This window comes from Mytilus californianus, unplaced genomic scaffold (assembly GCF_021869535.1).
Source record: "Mytilus californianus isolate M0D057914Y unplaced genomic scaffold, xbMytCali1.0.p SCAF_2, whole genome shotgun sequence".
NCBI lineage: Eukaryota > Metazoa > Mollusca > Bivalvia > Mytilida > Mytilidae > Mytilus > Mytilus californianus.
Genome location: NW_026262668.1, coordinates 16,766,116 through 16,785,038, shown reverse-complemented (window position 1 = coordinate 16,785,038; position 18,923 = coordinate 16,766,116). Strand labels below are relative to the sequence as shown.

At 31.6% G+C, this 18,923-nt stretch overlaps 1 long non-coding RNA gene across 3 annotated transcripts; it reads left to right on the top strand.

The window, feature by feature from the left end:
• Positions 1–6,585: 6,585 nt before the first annotated feature.
• LOC127729354 (uncharacterized) lies at positions 6,586–14,752 on the top strand. Of its 3 annotated transcripts, XR_007994598.1 has the most exons (4): positions 6,586–6,922; positions 13,055–13,198; positions 13,510–13,592; positions 13,866–14,752. It is a non-coding gene; the product is annotated as an uncharacterized LOC127729354 (long non-coding RNA). The 3 variants fall into 3 exon arrangements; XR_007994596.1 differs by lacking the exon at positions 13,510–13,592; XR_007994597.1 differs by lacking the exon at positions 13,866–14,752 and having other exon boundaries at positions 13,510–13,662.
• Positions 14,753–18,923: the final 4,171 nt, after the last annotated feature.

Here is an 18,923-nt window from a genome sequence, read left to right as displayed (position 1 = left end):
AAAGTCTGTTTTTCTATCATCATGCTAAATAAAGTCTGTTTTCTATCATCATGCTTAATTAAGTCTGTTTTTCTATCATCATGCTAAATAAAGTCTGTTTTCTATCATCGTGCTTAAGAAATTCTGTGTTCTATCATCATGTTAAAAAAATTCTGTTTTCTATCATCATGCTTAATAAATTCTGTTTTTCTATAATCTTTCTAAATAAAGTCTGTTTTCTATCATCATGCTTAATTAAGTCTGTTTTCTATAATCGTGCTTAATTAAGTCTGTTTTCTATCATCGTGCATAATAAATTCTGCTTTCTATCATCATGCTTAATAAAGTCTGATAGAATTTCTATCATCACGCTTAATAAATTCTGCTTTCTATCATTATGCTAAATAAAGTCTGTTTTCTATCATCGTGCTTAAGAAATTCTGTGTTCTATCATCATGTTAAAAAAATTCTGTTTTCTATCATCATGCTTAATAAAGTCTGTTTTCTATCATCATGCTTAACAAATTCTGCTTGCTATCACCATGCTTAATAAATTCTGTTTTCTATCATCATGCTAAATAAAGTCTGTGTTCTATCATCATGCTTAATAAAGTCTTATAGAATTTCTGTCATCATGCTTAATAAATTCTGATTTCTATCATCATGCTAAATAAAGTCTGTTTTCTATCATCATGCTAAATAAAGTCTGTTTTCTATCATCATGCTTAATGAAGTCTATTTTTTCTATTATCATGCTAAATAAAGTCTGTTTCCTACCATCATGCTAAATAAAGTCTGCTTTCTGTCATCATGCTAAATAGAGTCTGTTATCTATCATTATGCTTAATAAAATCTGTTTTCTATCATCATGCTTAATAAAATCTGTTTTCTATCATCATGCTTAATAAAGTCTGTTTTCTATCATCATGTTAAATGAAGTCTGTTTCTATCATCATTCTTAATTAAGTCTGTTTTCTAACATCATGCTTAATAAAGTCTTTTTCTATGCTTAAAACTTTCTGTTTTCTATCATCATGCTAAATAAATTCTGAATTCTATCATCATGCTGAATAAAGTCTGTTTTCTATCATCATGCGAAATAAATTCTGTGTTCTACCATCATGCTAAATAAATTCTGTTTTCTATCATCATGCTTAATGAATTCTGCTATCTATCACCATGCTTAATACATTCTGTTTTATATTATCATGCTAAATAAATTCTGCTTTCTATCATCATGATCAATAAAGTCTGTTTTCTATCATCATGCGAAATAAATTCTGTGTTCTACCATCATGCTAAATAAATTCTGTTTTCTATCATCATGCTTAATGAATTCTGCTATCTATCACCATGCTTAATACATTCTGTTTTATATTATCATGCTAAATAAATTCTTTTTTCTATCATCATGCTTAATTAAGTCTGTTTTCTATCATCATGCTAAATAAATTCTGTTTTCTATCATCATGCTAAATAAAGTCTGATAGAATTTCTATCATCATGCTCAATAAATTCTATTTTCTATCATCATGCTAAATTAATTCTGTTTTCTATCATCATGCTAAATAAAGTCTGCTTTCTATCATCATGCTAAATAAAGTCTTTGTTCTATCATCATGCTTAATGAAGTCTGTTTTCTATCACCATGCTAAATAGAAAATAGAATTTATTAAGCATGATGATAGAACACAGAATTTATTTAGCATGATGAAAGAAAACATACTTTATTAAGCATGGTGATAGAAAGCAGACTTAATAAAGCACGATGATAGAAAACATACTTTATTAAGCATGATGATAGAAAACAAACTTTATTTAGCATGATGATAGAAAACAGAATTTCTTTAGCATGATGATAGAAAGCAGAATTTATTAAGCATGATGATAGAAAACAGACTTAATTAAGCACGATGATAGAAAACATATTTTATTTAGCATGATGATAGAAAACAGACTTTATTTAGCATGATGATAGAAAACAGAATTTATTTAGCATGATGGCAGAAAGCAGAATTTATTAAGCATGATGATAGAAAACAGAATTTATTAAGCATGATGATAGAAAACAGAATTTATTTAGCATGATGATAGAAAGCAGAATTTATTAAGCATGATGATAGAAAACAGACTTAATTAAGCACGATGATAGAAAACATACTTTATTAAGCATGATGATAGAAAACATACTTTATTTAGCATGATGGCAGAAAGCAGAATTTATTTAGCATGATGATAGAAAACAGAATTTATTTAGCATGATGGCAGAAAGCAGAATTTATTTAGCATGATGATAGAAAACAGAATTTATTTAGCATGATGATAGAATGCAGAATTTATTTTGCATGATGATAGAAATTCTATCAGACTTTATTAAGCATGATGATAGAAAACAGACTTTATTTAACATGATGATAGAAAACAGAATTTATTTAGCATGATGATAGAGCACAAAATTTATTGAGCATGATGATAGAAAACAGACTTTATTTAGCATGATGATAGAAAGCAGAATTTATTAAGCATGATGATAGAAATTCTATCAGAATTTATTTAGCATGATGATAGAAATTCTAGCAGACTTTATTAAAAATGATGATAGAAAACAGACTTTATTTAGCATGATGATATAAACAGAATTTAATTAGCATGATGATAGAAAACAGAATTTATTTAGCATGATGATAGAACACAGAATTTATTAAGCATGGTGATAGAAAGCAAAATTTATTAAGCATGATGATAAAAATTCTATCAGACTTTATTTAGCATGATGATAGAAAGCAGAATTTATTAAGCATGATGATAGAAAACAGACTTAATTAAGCACGATGATAGAAAACATACTTTATTAAGCATGATGATAGAAAACAGAATTTATTTAGCATGATGATAGAAATTCTATCAGACTTTATTAAGCATGATGATAGAAAACAGACTTTATTTAGCATGATGATAGAAAACAGAATTTATTTAGCATGATGATAGAACACAAAATTTATTGACCATGATGATAGAAAACAGACTTTATTTAGCATGATGATAGAAAGCAGAATTCATTAAGCATGATGATAGAAATTCTATCAGAATTTATTTAGCATGATGATAGAAATTCTATCAGACTTTATTAAAAATGATGATAGAAAACAGAATTTATTTAGCATGATTATAGAAAGCAGAGTTTATTTAGCATGATGATAGAACACAGAATTTATTTAGCATGATGATAGAAAACAGAGTTTATTTAGCATGATGATAGAACACAGAATTTATTTAGCATGATGATAGAAAACAGAATTTATTAAGCATGGTGATAGAAAGCAGAATTTATGAAGCATGATGAAAGAAAACAGACTTTATTAAGCATGTTGATAGAAGGCAGAATTTATTAAGAATGCTGATAGAAAACAGACTTTATTTAGCATGATGATAGATAACCGAATATATTTAGCATGATGATAGAAAGCAGCATTTATTAAGAATGATGATAGAAAACAGACTTTATTTAGCATGATAATAGAAAACAGACTTTATTAAGCATAATGATAGAAAACAGACTTTATTAAGCATGATGATAGAAAGCAAATTTTTTTAAGAATGATGATAGAAAACAGACTTTATTTAGCATGATGATAGAAAACAGACTTTATTAAGCATGATGATAGAGAACCGAATTTATTAAGCATGATGATAGAAAACAGAATTTATTAAGCATGATGATAGAGAACCGAATTTATTAAGCATGATGTTAGGAAACAGACTTTATTAAGCATGGTGATAGAAAGCAGAATTTATTAAGCATGATGATAGAAAACAGACTTAATTAAGCATGATGATAGAAAACAGCATTTATTTAGCATGATGATAGAACACAGAATTTTTTTAGCATAATGATAGAAAACAGACTTTATTTAGCATGATTATAGAAAGCAGATTTTATTAACATGATGATAGAACACAGTCTTTATTTAGCATGATGATAGAAAACAGAATTCATTTTGCATGATGGCAGAAAGCAGAATTTATTAAGAATGATGATAGAAAACAGAATGTTTTAGCATGACGATAGAAAGCAGACTTTATTTAGCATAGTGATAGAAAACAGACTTCATTACGCATAATGATAGAAAACAGACTTTATTTAACATGGTGATGGAAAACAGAATTTATTAAGCATGATGATAGAATGCAGAATTTATTTAGCATGATGATAGAAAACTGAATTTATTAAGCATGGTGATAGCAAGCAGAATTTAATGATAGAAAATTGACTTTATTTAGCATGATGATAAAAAGCCGAATTTATTAAGCATGATGATAGAAAACAGAATTTATTTAGCATGATGATAGAAAGAAAGAGTTATTAGCACGAACCAAAAATGTTGCCAAATTTATGAAAACCAATCTGATTTAGAATACAGATATTATGTACACACTTTATATACGAACTCAACAATGCCAACAAGGCAATAAAAACCAGAATACACATTCGTTGGCGATATCCTGTCTTTGAACATCTGACTTGCTTAATCTGCTCAGTAGTATCAAGGATTTGTTAATGAATAGTTGAAATCCACAACGACACAAAGCGTCCAAAGTATTACTCTTTTTTGTTCAGGTTTAGACCATACAATGTAAAAAAAACTGCTACGTTTGTCGCCAGTCTGTTGACTCCCCAAAGGATACAGCCTTAACTTACCACCGATACTATGAGAAAAATACGGAAAAAAAGTCCATAGCTTATGTCATTAGTCATGAAAATCACGTCCCAGCCATTTTATTGGACGGACAGTGGCATAAGATTATTGTTCGATTTGAAATAAAAAACGTATTGGGTGAATGTCTAAAGGCTTGTGGCAAATCAGCCACACTGCTTATAAGTAAATCCTGAAAACGTATCCATACAAACTATGCTGCTCATTTACCTAAGTTGTCATTAAGAGCATGGCATTTTTATAGCTAAATCACTTCTAAACAGGCAATACTTTGAGATGGGGAACGGCAATGGAAGCGCTGTTCCTTTGCTTTTTGTGTGTTTTTTGCTGTGCATGAACTGATTTTGTGTCATGGATGGATACCCTATATCCTTTGTTATTCTATTGATAGAAAATATAAACAAGGAAGTGACGATAGAAAGCGCCATTCCAGTAAGCAGTTAATTGAATGTGTATTTGAAACTGTGCCCAAGAAATAATTAGTATTAAAAAAAAATACCCAATATGTTTCAATAGAAGAAACTGTTCAAACGAATGATCGCAATGCATCATTAGCACTAAGAACTAGATAACTTGAAGATGTATATGGAGGAGATAAATTCAGAGAGCTATATAACCAAAAAGGACATAAAAATGGTGGCCAAATTTATATAAGGTCATCTTTGCCTCAGGGAGTTGAAACCATAGTTTCTTATTAATTTATATATTTATAAACGGACAATTTATGAAAGGTTTGTTATGAATTATTTCAGTACTGACTACTGAGCTGATGATACCCTCGGGGACTGATAGTCCACAAGAAGCAGTATCGGCCCAGTGCTGTAAAAATGAAAACAACACTTTATGAATTTCATGAGTACGAGGCGCTTTTCTCGATTAGAACCGAAACGGTTGCAGTGCAATATGACAGAAAAAGAACTAATAAATGGCCAAATCCATACAAGGTCATCTTTGCTTGAGGGAGTTGAACTGGCAGAAATTAAGTACAGAAAGGAAGTTTATAGGGCATAAGGTGAAAGAAGTCGAGAAAAAAATGCCTTAGAAATCTTGCCATCGAGAAAAAAAAATGAAATTTCAGAATAAACAGTGTAAATACTTCTGCGAATATGAAAATAAAATATAAATAATTTAACACCCAGCACAGTGTGCCCAAAAAGTACATGTAAAACTGAAGTATAATGTTTCTTTCAATAGCCTTTAAAAATTGAATGAAAAGTACATGTTACCCGTTGTTCAATGCTTAGATTTCAGATGCTACTATAAATATTCATGTTTTCAAATTTGTTTTTCCTTTGTTGCGAATCGCAAATTAAATGTGAGCGAAGGAACGTCGTTGACTGTGTTCTTTTTAAAGTAATCTAATGATTTGAATGTTTTGTTCCAAATTTCACAATTGACGTTCGTCTGGTCATCCATGTGAACAGTGCTCTTATAGCGGTTCAAACTGGATCGGAATCTAAATGTTACAGACTTCACTTCTGTGTCTTTCGTCGAACACGTAGTTGAAAGATATGTTTTTTTAGTTAATTATATCTTCCGCCTCTTTTTGATGGGGTTGTTGTAAGAAGTTTAAATTCTTTCATGGTGAATTATTAGTAGTTCCTAATACACCACGGGACCGTTTTCTTTCATGTTATGATAGTTTAAATTTCTTTTGTGTCATTTTATATGTTTGAAAAAAGTTCGTTTGTATGCGTACGAAGAGGACAAGGAAATCCTATGTATAAGGATCGCAATCTATCGCACATCCGGAAACTCTAAATGTCATTGATCTACTTCATTCTAAACAATGTCGATGGTCAAATTTCAAGCTCAATATGTCCAATGAAAAGATAATATGCCAATTGAATTTCCGAATACACTTCACGGCATCAATTCAATTCAGTGCTATATCATGGCACATGTTGAAAGTTGGAAAAAGCTTACATTTTTAAACAAATGTCTTTTCGTCGTAACAATTGTTGCAACATTTTCTCATATTCTCGGATTTGCCACACCTTTCTGGCTGACTATCAGTGTACCTGAATATTATGCTGCCAAGGTTTACTATAAACCAAGCAAATTGCAAATTGATTTGCTTGAAGCAAATCATTACCTGGGGCTCTGGCAATGGTGCTTCGGAGGTAATGGTTGTATTGATTTAGGATTAATTGCTAAATTCGGATCCGAGAAAAAATACCAGTATCAATGGGAGAAAGATTCATATAAAAAAGTAAAGAAGATTTTTGGTAAGCCTAACATAATATTTACATTTACTCTGTTATGATGTTAAGGAGTCAGAAATTGAATTATGCATTCAACTCGTGCAGGGGCTCTGTCTAAGGTATGTTTCATGTAGAGAATATATATATATATTATACGATTCCAGACTGGTATTGTTTGCACAGGATATTATTTAATGTCACCTATAAAAATAATATGAAATATAACAGGTTCTATAAATCTGTTTGAGATGATATATGTACATTGTATAACTGCTCTATCTTCCTATATAAGCTCAGTTTGGCTCTCAAAACTATATTCCTTTGAAATTTAAATGAAATTTTGTTATCTCGCTCTTAATTTTTTAAGGGCCTCCTGTTTGGTATCTCAGAACAAACATTTAAAAAAAAACTTTAATCTTTAAAAAACAAACGTTGTATTGGAACCAAACTATTTTTTTACTTGTCTCCATGAAATGATTACTTTTTTTAATCACACAATTTATTTACCCTCCCCCTCTCACAAAAGATGAAAGGTCGGGGCCTAATTAAAAACGAATTATTTTTATTTTTTTACAATAACATTATAAAGAACAATGCAAATGCCATTGTTTACCAGCATTTTAATCCGTCTGTTCATTCAATTATTTCTATGCAAGTTCGCCTCAACGAAATAATATACCACAGGACTGACAATTCTTATCTTGCAACACTCTCCGTAGACAAAAGAAAGACTTCTGAATTCGACAGTTGGGATCTTCGACAACATACGGTTGCAATGACAAAATTGATGGTAAAGGTATTCTATCTAGTCTTTCCTGTAGCTCGGAGAATGTAATGAACATTTTCAACTCTACTCCTGTTTCTAAAACTTTCATTTGCCAACAAAGGTCTCGATGCCATCATCTTGGGCAAGATACTTCATTTTAACTCAGTTTACTCGAAATTACCTCCCTACTTTAAAGATCAGTCTGTACCTATCATGTCTTATTCCTGTACCAAACCAATTCCAACTAAAATTTTCAACTACAAACACGTCCTGTTACATGATTTCAATATTGACGATTTCAAGTCTAAACCTCCAGGTTGCACTTGTCCTAGTTCCCAATTCATATATCATCCGGCTGGCCACGTTAATACTAGTAACCTGATCATTGTCAATAGCACTTCTCTGCGACATGTGTTATCCAAAGGCCTAAAACATCGTGATCCTAAATCCATCAATTGGAAACACAACTGCAAAATTCTTATGGATTTAGTCGGGGTTTATGCCAGGTAATGGGCTAAATACGAAAGAGAAGACTTAGATACTCTTTCCGAATTGGTTATAGCTGTCAAGTCGTTGATATAAATTAGAATTTAAAAGCTGAATGAGTCTATGAACACATGCTATATCGATCTTTAAAGACCTAAATATTGCTCAGCACCTGTCCTACCTCCACGACAAGTATATGGTTTTTCCCGCAGATAGCCTCAAATAACATCGTTTTTGTGTGTTAATCACATTACATAAACTGCCTGATAAAGGAATTAGGTATTGACAATTCACTTGGAAACTCAACACATACCCCAACGACTCTTACAAAGGAGGGAATCCTGAATAATCATAGGTCTGTTCTAAGTTCCTTTGGAATTGAAACCAAGAACTGGATCTTCATTCACTGTATAGGAAACCTAAATGACAAAAGTGTCCTTACAAAACAACGTTATATTGCTGGGTCTTCGAAGTGTTCCACGAAACCCCATTCTAAATTATTAACAACAATTTTATCCTTTACACAAGTATTTCTCATTCCAAACTAAAAGACAAATTGAAAAAAAATGGTCCTGTTTTGTTTTATAACAAAATGGTCAACATAGATACACCTACATTGTCTTAGGGAGGAATAAAGATAGCAAGATGGTTGTTTTCTTGATTGACAACATATTTTTTATGTTTGGAGGACGTGTTTTTCAACAAACAATTGACACTCTCATGGAAACTAACTGAGCTTTTCTTCTTGCCAAAGTGTTCCTTTATTCATATGAGGCTGACTTAGGAAAAATTAAAAGAAGCTAGCATTATAATTTAACATAATTTTCCGCTATATAGATGATGTCCGCTCACTGAATAATTCAAATTTGGGTTTAATGCATCAATCCCATCGAACTCGAAATGAAGGATACAGATACAGTTAAGTCTGTCTCATATCTTGACTAACGTCTAGTAATTGACAATGAGGATCGGCTGAGAACAAACTTTCCATTTCTATGTAGCAACATTCCAGCAGCGCTTGCATATACCTCCAAGTTGATACGATATTCCAGAGCTTGCATATTCTATCAGGATTTCCTTGATAGAGGGTTGCTGCTCACAAGGAAGCTATCCGACAAAGAGTTTCAAGGAGTGAAGTTGAAACCATCTCTTTGAATATTTTACGGACGCCATCACGAGTTGGTTGACCATTATGGAACATCTGTTTAATAGCTGACAAAGGATATGTTCCAATTTTCGTAACCACCATTCCGTCCTCTTTTCTTCGAATATGACCTACCGAATTAGACTTAGGTAGCACTCCACAATTAGATGTATAGTTTAGCATTTTGGCCCCTGTTGATTTTTCAAATATGAGAGCTAGTGTGCAATAAAATTTATTTTTGGATAGCTGAAGATTAATATAATCTTCATAGAGTGTTAATAGGAACATCAAAATTGTGTAATGTATGTATCATGGACTGTTTTCTGTATGACTCCGTATTTTCATAACCATAACAAACACGGTCCGGCAATTATTGTAATGTTTTTTTCCAACTTTTTGTCGCACGAACTTTGTGATTATTTTTTACGTAAAAATGAGGCGAAAGACACCCATTTTTTATTTGATCATTTTGTAGATTAATATCAACAGTTTCAGAAAAGGTATCACTCAAAGGCTTTTAAATTCTAGTTTAAACCAAATTTTGGGGGAATATGTGACATTTTCATGCCCCTTTTTGCAATATTTTATGGTAAATAAATGCAGAATGTTGTCATAGATACACAAAAAATGAATTATTTTTTACCATTTTAACTTTTGAAAATCAAATCTTTGGAAGATACTGATTACATACATATGCACATGTATGACACAAACAGTTGGCTTAATGTATAAGAAAGCCAGGAATAGAAGATGATTAAACATTTTGTGGTTCAATTTTAATTTTATTATTTAACTGTGGAGTGCTACCTTATCACCGGGTTTGTACTTGAATGAGCATCACGACGGGTGTGGAGCAGGATCTGCTTACCCCGAGATCCCCCCGATTTTTGGTGGGGTTCGTATTGCTCAGTCCTTAGTGTTCTATGTTGTGTTGTGTTTACTGGTCTTTGTCTTTTGGTCGTTTTTCTCTTTTTTTTTTTTGTAATGGCGTTGTCAGTTTGTTTTCGATTTGCGAGTTTAAATGTCTTTTTTGTATCTTTCGCCTCTCTTATACAAATCAATAATTTTTATGTTGAAAGTAAATGTCGTATATTTTTTCTCTGATATTACGGTAGTATGCATGGGAGTCTTCCATCCTCTTGGATTGTAAAATAGCTGATCACAAGTGGTCTGGAATTTCAATCAAGTCAGCAGATTTTGATGCAGGAATGCACTTTACAATTAAACATTTTCAATATTTAGATAAACAACTTTATGTGATTTTTTTCTTATGATTACTATGTTTAAAAAGATAAAATATATTTGCTGGATCTAATTTTTTTAGCGTATTGAGGGTTTTATGTTATAGCAGGAAAAAACTTACGATGACCCCATTTTTTCTTTATATATTCTGAAAACATTTTATCAAAGCTATCGTCTTATATATCAGTTTATCGCTTTTTGTGTATTTTTCCTTTGATCGTTTTTTGTGATAATTTTTCATATCATGCTACTCGCTTGAGATAGAAAATAATTGTCAGAAACTAAGGACACACGTGACGTTGTCAATGTAAACATCAACGACGTCATAGGCAAAACAGCGATAAACAGATTATCAATGGTCTTTAAAACTCGAGGATGTTTCTCGGCCACATCTCATCTCGGGGCTGTTGCCCTTCGATGAGAGTGTAGATGAGAAACATCCTCTCGTTTGAAAAATCATCGATAATCTATAAATATATCAATTCAAAATGCTCTTATTTTTGGGTTTTTACCCTTTTTCCACATAATAATACCCTTTTTCTGTATAATCCATACAAAATGTGTTTTTCTTCCACAAGCTGTAGCTTGAAAATAGTCTCAGTGATCTCTTATTATTATTACATTTTTGAACATTTCACGATATATACTAGTACTACATTTGGACAAAGTATGAGATAATCTATAATTTTTCGTTTATACTCCCATACTTCCTTAACGGAAATATACTAAATTATTTACTTCCCTTCAAAAATGTTTTTTTGGAGCCAATCAATTTATTTAAAAGAAACATGTCACACAACACATGCTTTTACATATAAGGATATAAATCTTGATTCTTTTAGATTTAGTCATAATTAACGAATGTACATCTACATATTAAAATTCAAATAAGCCATGTAATTCATGTCATGCTTCTTCAAACTTCTATCTGTTAAAGTATCCATCTCTTTATAGATTCAAGAGATAATATATAGTGCTTTATTTTCGCAGTATTTAAATATGATAATTTCTAGGACCAAACCTGTTTCTGAGGTTTTAATTTGAAGTTTTCTTATACCTTATTCTGATCTTCACTTGAGATCAAATTTATACAAGTGGAATATTCTAGATTTTATGGATTCCAAATAAGCAAAAATAAGCCACTCACGAAATTTCCACATTTTACAGTACCTAGTTGTTTATTTTAGCCCTAATCCTTACAAAAATTTTGGTTACAATAAAGCATATTAAACAATCTTATGCTCATTTATTTTAAGCTTACCTTACCAAACGGCCACTGTGAGCTATTGCTAACACTTACCAATTTCTTTGGGTCCTTTTTGGTAATATAGCTCTTCAACTGTTTCGGTTCTTGTACATCCTTGGCTTTCAAATATTTGGCTTTGAGCGTTCCTGATGAAGGTAAATCCAGAAAAGCGCTTCGGATGCATAAAATTTATAACATGTTGTTTTTATTTTTTACCGCCCTTCAACCATTAAAAAAATACTTCTCTGAAATTACGAGGCAAATTGGAACCAAATTTAACCACAATCATCCTTGGAGATGAAAGATCATGTAAAAACTTGAGTACACTCCTCTTATAAAATAAAGTGTTTTTTTTAACAATATATGTAAAATTGTAACACGTCATTATGTATTATTCCTTTTGCTATATACATTCTTTATTGTTTTGAAAACTTTCTGATCATGACCCTGTAGGTTTTTTCTATAGAGAAGAAATGTCTTAGTATTTTGCATGTAATGTCATCTATTTTACTGGGATTTAATCCATTTGTTATTTTATTTCATACATCAGCAACGGAATTTAGTGAAATCTTTTTTGGCGTAAAATTTTCTATTCTACAGATGAGAGATTAGAATATCATTTATATAAAAAAATAACTTACTGATTGAACTACAAATACAGGAATTTTATGCGACTGTCATACAAGTGAGAGGTTTAGCTAGCTATAAAACCAGATTTAATCCCCCATTTTCTACATAAGAAAACGCCTGTACCAAGTCAGGAATATGACAGTTGTTATCCATTCGTTTGATGTGTTTGAGCTTTTGATTTTGCCATTTGATTACGGACTTTCCGTTTTGAATTTTCCTCGGAGTTTGGTATTTTTATTATTTTACTTTTTAGTAGTGAACATACGTGCACAAATTTAAAGAAGGACATGTTATGTTATATTTGTATTTCTCTAACTGATTAATTGTGAACTTTGATTTATTAATGCATCGTTGAACATGATTACATGGTAATTGAAACTCACTTACAATATCTTCTAATTAAGAAAAGGCTGTAATTTTGAAAAGACATCAGAACAATAGTTTCAGTTAGAGACACAATGGATAAGCGTTGGTTCACTTTTTCAGGAATCAACACTTATCCATTGTATCTATAATACTGTCTGAACTACATAGTAATACCAGGTGTGCTGTCATGCTAAAGATTTCAAAATTATAATCATAAGTAAAAGTCAAAGCTAGGTACATGATCAAACAGGAAATAATATATTTTGTCATTTGTAGCTTACTGGATAGCAACACGGGTATTTGCAGCTGTAGGGTTTATTAGTGGTGCTTTGGTAACAATTATGCTGCTCTGGTTTATATGTAGAGAAACAGGAACCAGTCTATGTCAAGGTTTCACTGTAATCGGATGCTTTGTGACTGGTATGTATTTTTGATATTAACAAGAAGTACCAAAAATGTAACAAGCGACAATATGCTGTGGATACAGCGTACTTAGTGATGTGAGCTCTTAAATATCAAACCCTATTTTTTCAAAGAAACACCTATGTCAGATAAGAGTTAAAAGTGTTGCATCAAATTGTCTAAAAATATAATGATTTGAAAACAACAGTACCTTGGGTAAACATTTGGTCATTATCTTGTTGAGATATATTTTATGCCTTGTTCACGATTTTTTATTACCCACTTGGTTTTGTCTGATTTATATATTACAAGTAGTTTTTATTTTTCAGGACACTAGAAGAACAAAACCGAAGAAAACATTTTATTCAAACTAATAAACTAATCCTTGTAAATCAGAAAAGATATATATGAGGTCCGTATTACTTTTATTTGATTTGACTATCTGATATCTACATATATACATGTATTTATGGCTACCAGCAGACAACTTTCTTTTTTTTATCTCCCAGTTAAAAATTAGAACGGAATTTCTATAGGGACTTTATCTCACCTACTGAAGCAGGGGTTGGACAGAGATTCACAAAATAAGTGGTTCCTCCTGTAGCGTTAAGAATTAAATGGTCTGGCAAAGGAAATGTTTTAATTTAACACTTCTGAGTATGTTTAATTTAATATATTTTTTCAGGAGGATTTCTTATGATATCCGTGGCTGTGTTTGGTTTTGGAATTTACAATGATTCAGACATGTTCCAGATAAACCGCTTCAATATCACTCATCGTCTTAGCTTTTCTTTTGGGATGATGTGTATTGCAGCCATATTGTACACAGTTATTGGAACCGTTCTTACATTTATGTTATGTACTGGAGGTTACGAACGTGGAGGAAGACACAGAAGAGCAGCAACGAATGAAGATGCTTAAAGACTTGCTTGGTTTTTTTTATGGTATCTTGATATGAGAATTGAAGTTGAAATCATCCCTTCGTAAATTTTACGGACGCCATTACGAGTTGGTTGACCGTTAGGGAATAACCGTTTCACAGATGATATCGGAAATGTTCCTTATGTCGTAACTAAAATACCCTTCCCTTTTCACGAATGTGACCTACCGAATTAGACTATTTACCGGATTTGTAATAACATAAGCAACGCGACGGGTGCCACATGTGGAGCAGGATCTGCTTACCCTTCTGGAGCACCTGAGATCACCCCTAGTTTTTGGTGGGGTTCGTGTTGCTTAGTCTTTAGTTTTCTATGTTATGTCATCTGTACTATTATTTGTCTGTTTGTCTTTTTATTTTTGGCCATAGCGGTGTCAGTTTGTTTTCGATCTATGAGTTTGACTGTCCCTCTGGTATCTTTCGTCCCTCTTTTTGAAGATTACCATAGGAAAATTCTAATAACAGAAGATATGAATGAACAGGTCATGCTTAGTTCTAAGGCATTTTGCAGATTGTGAAACGTATCTCATTTTAGAGTAGAAAGAACCCATTTCAATGTTACAAGACTTCATTTCTTTAAAACCTATATCGATTTTTTAATGAGTTTTGCTTAAATAAATTAAGATATTGTATATCAACACTTATATATTGCATGTTGCATGTTTCAATTGAAACATTCAATCAAATTTTCACCATCGTTGACAAGAAATTCCTTTATGGTGTGCTTTTTTAAAAAAAATGTAAGCATTTCCAGTGTAAGCTTTACAACTAATATTTTTGTTAAACTCTGAACTACAATACCTTATTTTGTAATTAATTTCTATTTTTGATGCATAGGTTTGCATATATTTAACATATTTGATAAAATAATAAGAATACGAAATGATTTATTAGAAGAAAATCGTAGCAGATTTCATGTATAAGACGAAAGTACAATAAAAATTACAATAAAAATAATAATAATAAAAATAATGTTAATAAAAGAGAAAGACCATTTTTTATTTGTCGCGTCTTTGTCTTCCAAATCGAATCAATCAACATAGCTCTCTACCCTAAAGGTTGAAGGAAAACTTTAGTTTGTTACCCCTAACGATTATTCATTTCGAGTAAATTGGGGAATTATTTGGAAAACAAGTAGATTTTAGGATGTCCTTTCCGTTATAATCATTGGTTTCGGATTTCATACCTACTATCTTCAGTTCCTCTATGAGTACAATAAAATAAATATTTTATTTGCACCTCAATAAAACTAAGGGGCAACCATCTAAAATGCCGGGGAGGGAAAGGGGCGGATTAAGATTTTAAAAATTAATATTCTGCCCTGGAAAGGACTGAAAAAATAACCAATAACCTTGCCTAAAATCGTCATTGAAAGATACCAGGCCTATAACCAGTTAGCCTTTAATCAGACTTATTCACAAGGGATATAGTTACGATACTGTTATCAAGTCATTGAAGATGGCATTTTTTGGAATAAATATTAAATCACTCATAGGATCTTTGATTGGAAATAAGCTCATTCATTCTAAAACCAGTTGTTGGCATGATACGGGTTATGTTTTCTTGTATGATTTATGATGGCATTATACTACACCCTTAATGGGAGGGAGTGTAATTGATTTTCATATGATGAAGACATAATCTTTCGGTCATTTTAATTGAGATCTGGAGCTGGCATGTCAGTAACTGCCAGTAGTCCTTTGCTAATTTATGTTGATTATTGTCATTTTGTGTAGTTTCTTGTGTTACCTATTCTGACATTGGACTCGGACTTCTTTTAAACTGAGTTTTACTGTCCGTATTGCTGTGTGTTTGTTTATTCCACATTGGCTAGAGGTATAAGGGGAGGATTTAAATCTCACAATACATGTTGTACCCCGCCGCATTTTGGCACCTGTCCCAAGTCAGGAACCTCTAACCTTTGTTAGTCTTGTGTATTTAAAAAAAAATGGTAGATTTGTTATGGAGTTTAGTGTAGCGTACATTTCGCTGAGCTAGTATTCATTATTGTTTAGGGTTCAACTAAAGGCCACTTACGGATGGGGGATTTTCTCGCTTCGTTGAAGACCCATTGTTGTTTTCTGCTCTCTGGTCGGTTTGTTGTCTCTTAGACACATTCTCCGTTTCCATTCTCCATTCTATTTATTCTACTTTATACATCCTTCGTCTTCACACAGTCCTGGATTTTATTGTAGTTAAATATTTGTCCTTACATGTGTAACTGGGAGAAAAATGCAATTTTATTTTGTCTTTAAGCTAGAAATTAGAGTCACTGTGTTGAATGTACCAAGAACACTGTTGCACAACTATAGTAGGTAAAAAGGTTATTTTTAACATTTGGTTATACATTTCGTAGATTTACAAACATTGGGTTTTCTACGCTGTACCTTTTGATACATCTTTGATAGAAATGAAACAAGGAGTGTAAAGTACTAGCGCAATAAGGGTAAACTGACATCTGTTAATGTGCGTGTCCTTACATAAGATTTTTTTTCAAATTAAAGACAACAATAGTTTATCGATGTCCAAATCTTATAAATCCATTAACAATGTACGAATGAAGATAAAAAATAAAATATGTGCTAATCGCATTAACCCCATAGTCGCGATATCGGGTGCGTCAACATGGTAAAGTTCAAAATAACAAAATTACCGAACTCCAAGGAAAATTTAAAACGGAAAGTCCTTTATCAAATGGCAAAATCAAAATCTCAACCTTATGTAGAAAATGGTGGCTTAAACCTGGGTTTATACAAAGCGTCTCCTAGCTGCTGTTCATGCATCACTCGAAATCCGAATTCACATTTAATAAAACTGTCACAATAAGGAAAGGATCTTACTTGGGAATTGAAAGGCTTTTCATGTATCATAAGATTTAACAGCGAACACCAAGACGTCGCGTACGGTGTTGGTGATAATACGGGCTTTGCTTTCCAGTTCGCCTTTGTAGTATTTGTTCGTAGTTTCGGAATTGATAATTTTATAAATATATATATCAAAATGAGCCTTAATAAAAGTAGAAATCAAATATGCCTGAAAATCATTATTTTTTTTCACTTTGTAACTCAATTGATCCCTTATAACACTGATTTTGAGCGTGTGGACAAGTAACACGCAACAAATGACCAGCGTTGTTTTAATGCTCTTCTCATTTTTTTAAAACTTAAACAAAAAAAAAGAGGTATGCATAGAAAGAGCAGTCTTTGGTGCTGATGACGTATGTTTCATTTATGACGTCATCGTTAACTGGACGCGTCTGACCGGGACGAAAGGTGCACTTTATTTTGTGGCAGGCCGGAAAAAGTAAAAAAATATGGAAAGGGGAGAAGGTAAGAGTCATTTAAAAAAAATAATTCAAATATATTATTCAATAATATGATACATCATTTTATTCCTTATATGACAAGGAAAAAAACTAAAGTTTTGTTACAATATTCCAAAAGATCGTCGCAGAATTTACGAATATTCGAAAATTTGATTTCTGTCACAAACCACAAATTTCTCATTTTATGAGGTGCTCTTAAAAATTCGAACGAATGCTGCATACATAAATTACATTTTTTTGTATCCATCGTTCATGTGTCAAAATTGTACAATAAATATATAACTTTCTATATCTTCCAGTAGTAAATATTATTTAAGTTATGTCCTATACTGCTGAATTTATAAACTCCGTTGAAATGTCACACTTGCCGTTTTTGACGTTTTCGACGTATTAATTTAGTGTTATATGAAAAACAATAGTCATTTTGCGGTCTTTTTTACGATCCTAAATTTTATATAAAAGTGAAAAGATGTTTTTTAAAGTGTAAGAAAAAAATATGTAAAAGTTGCAAAGGAAAATATTAAAAAGAAAAAAAGCGCGATCTTTTTGTTTGTGTCTAGTCAAAATGTCACAAAACGCCATTTTTTACATTTTAGTAAATAGTATGATAAGTCAAATATAACTGTTGTAGAGGGGGGAAATAATTTGAAATTATAGCACAAAACAAACGACATAACATAACAATTTAATTTTAAGGGATTCATTTGAACCTATTTTCGACTATTTGTCGAAAATATTAACGACACAATCAGCTACTACTTTTGTCTAGTCATAATGTCACACCATGCTTTTTTTACTTGTTTTGACGTTTAATTTGACATATACATGTAGTGCTTAACGTCGCAACTCTTTTTCCAACATATTTCATGTAAAACCATGATTTTTATCCGTTTACGTGTTCATAGTTGACATTAAATTTCCTTTTATTTGCAGCTGGCAATTTATATTAAATTATTTTTGGTGTAGTAAATTTTGAGTTTGCTTTCAACAATTGATACTTAACCTTTAATACAGGTGATGAAATAAACGCTTCAATTGATAATGTTATCCAGAAACTATCAAAAGCAGATAGAAGAAAACAGCAGAAAAGAGAGTGGTTCGAAAAAAATAAAAACAAACTGTTACAATCAAAGAAAGAGAAAAGATCTTTGCTCAAAGGTGATACAGTATAATTTAAAGAATGTCATTTCTCTTTTAATTTAACTGCACTCGAAAATAATATGTGCCGCTTTTGCCTTTAATTTGGTCCTACACGTAGCAAGCGTGCCTTCATAGACATGTATGTTGCACCATGAAAAAAAAATCTGTCTCTTTAAAAACCGGTACTTTTTATTACACACAAAAACCAAAGAACTGTAAAAATTTAACATAATTATTTAGGCGAAGAACCATTTACTAATATATATCTAGTATAATATACATTGCGTGTACAGAAACTTTTTCAAGGAACAAATTTTGACCGTAAAATGTGGGGGGTG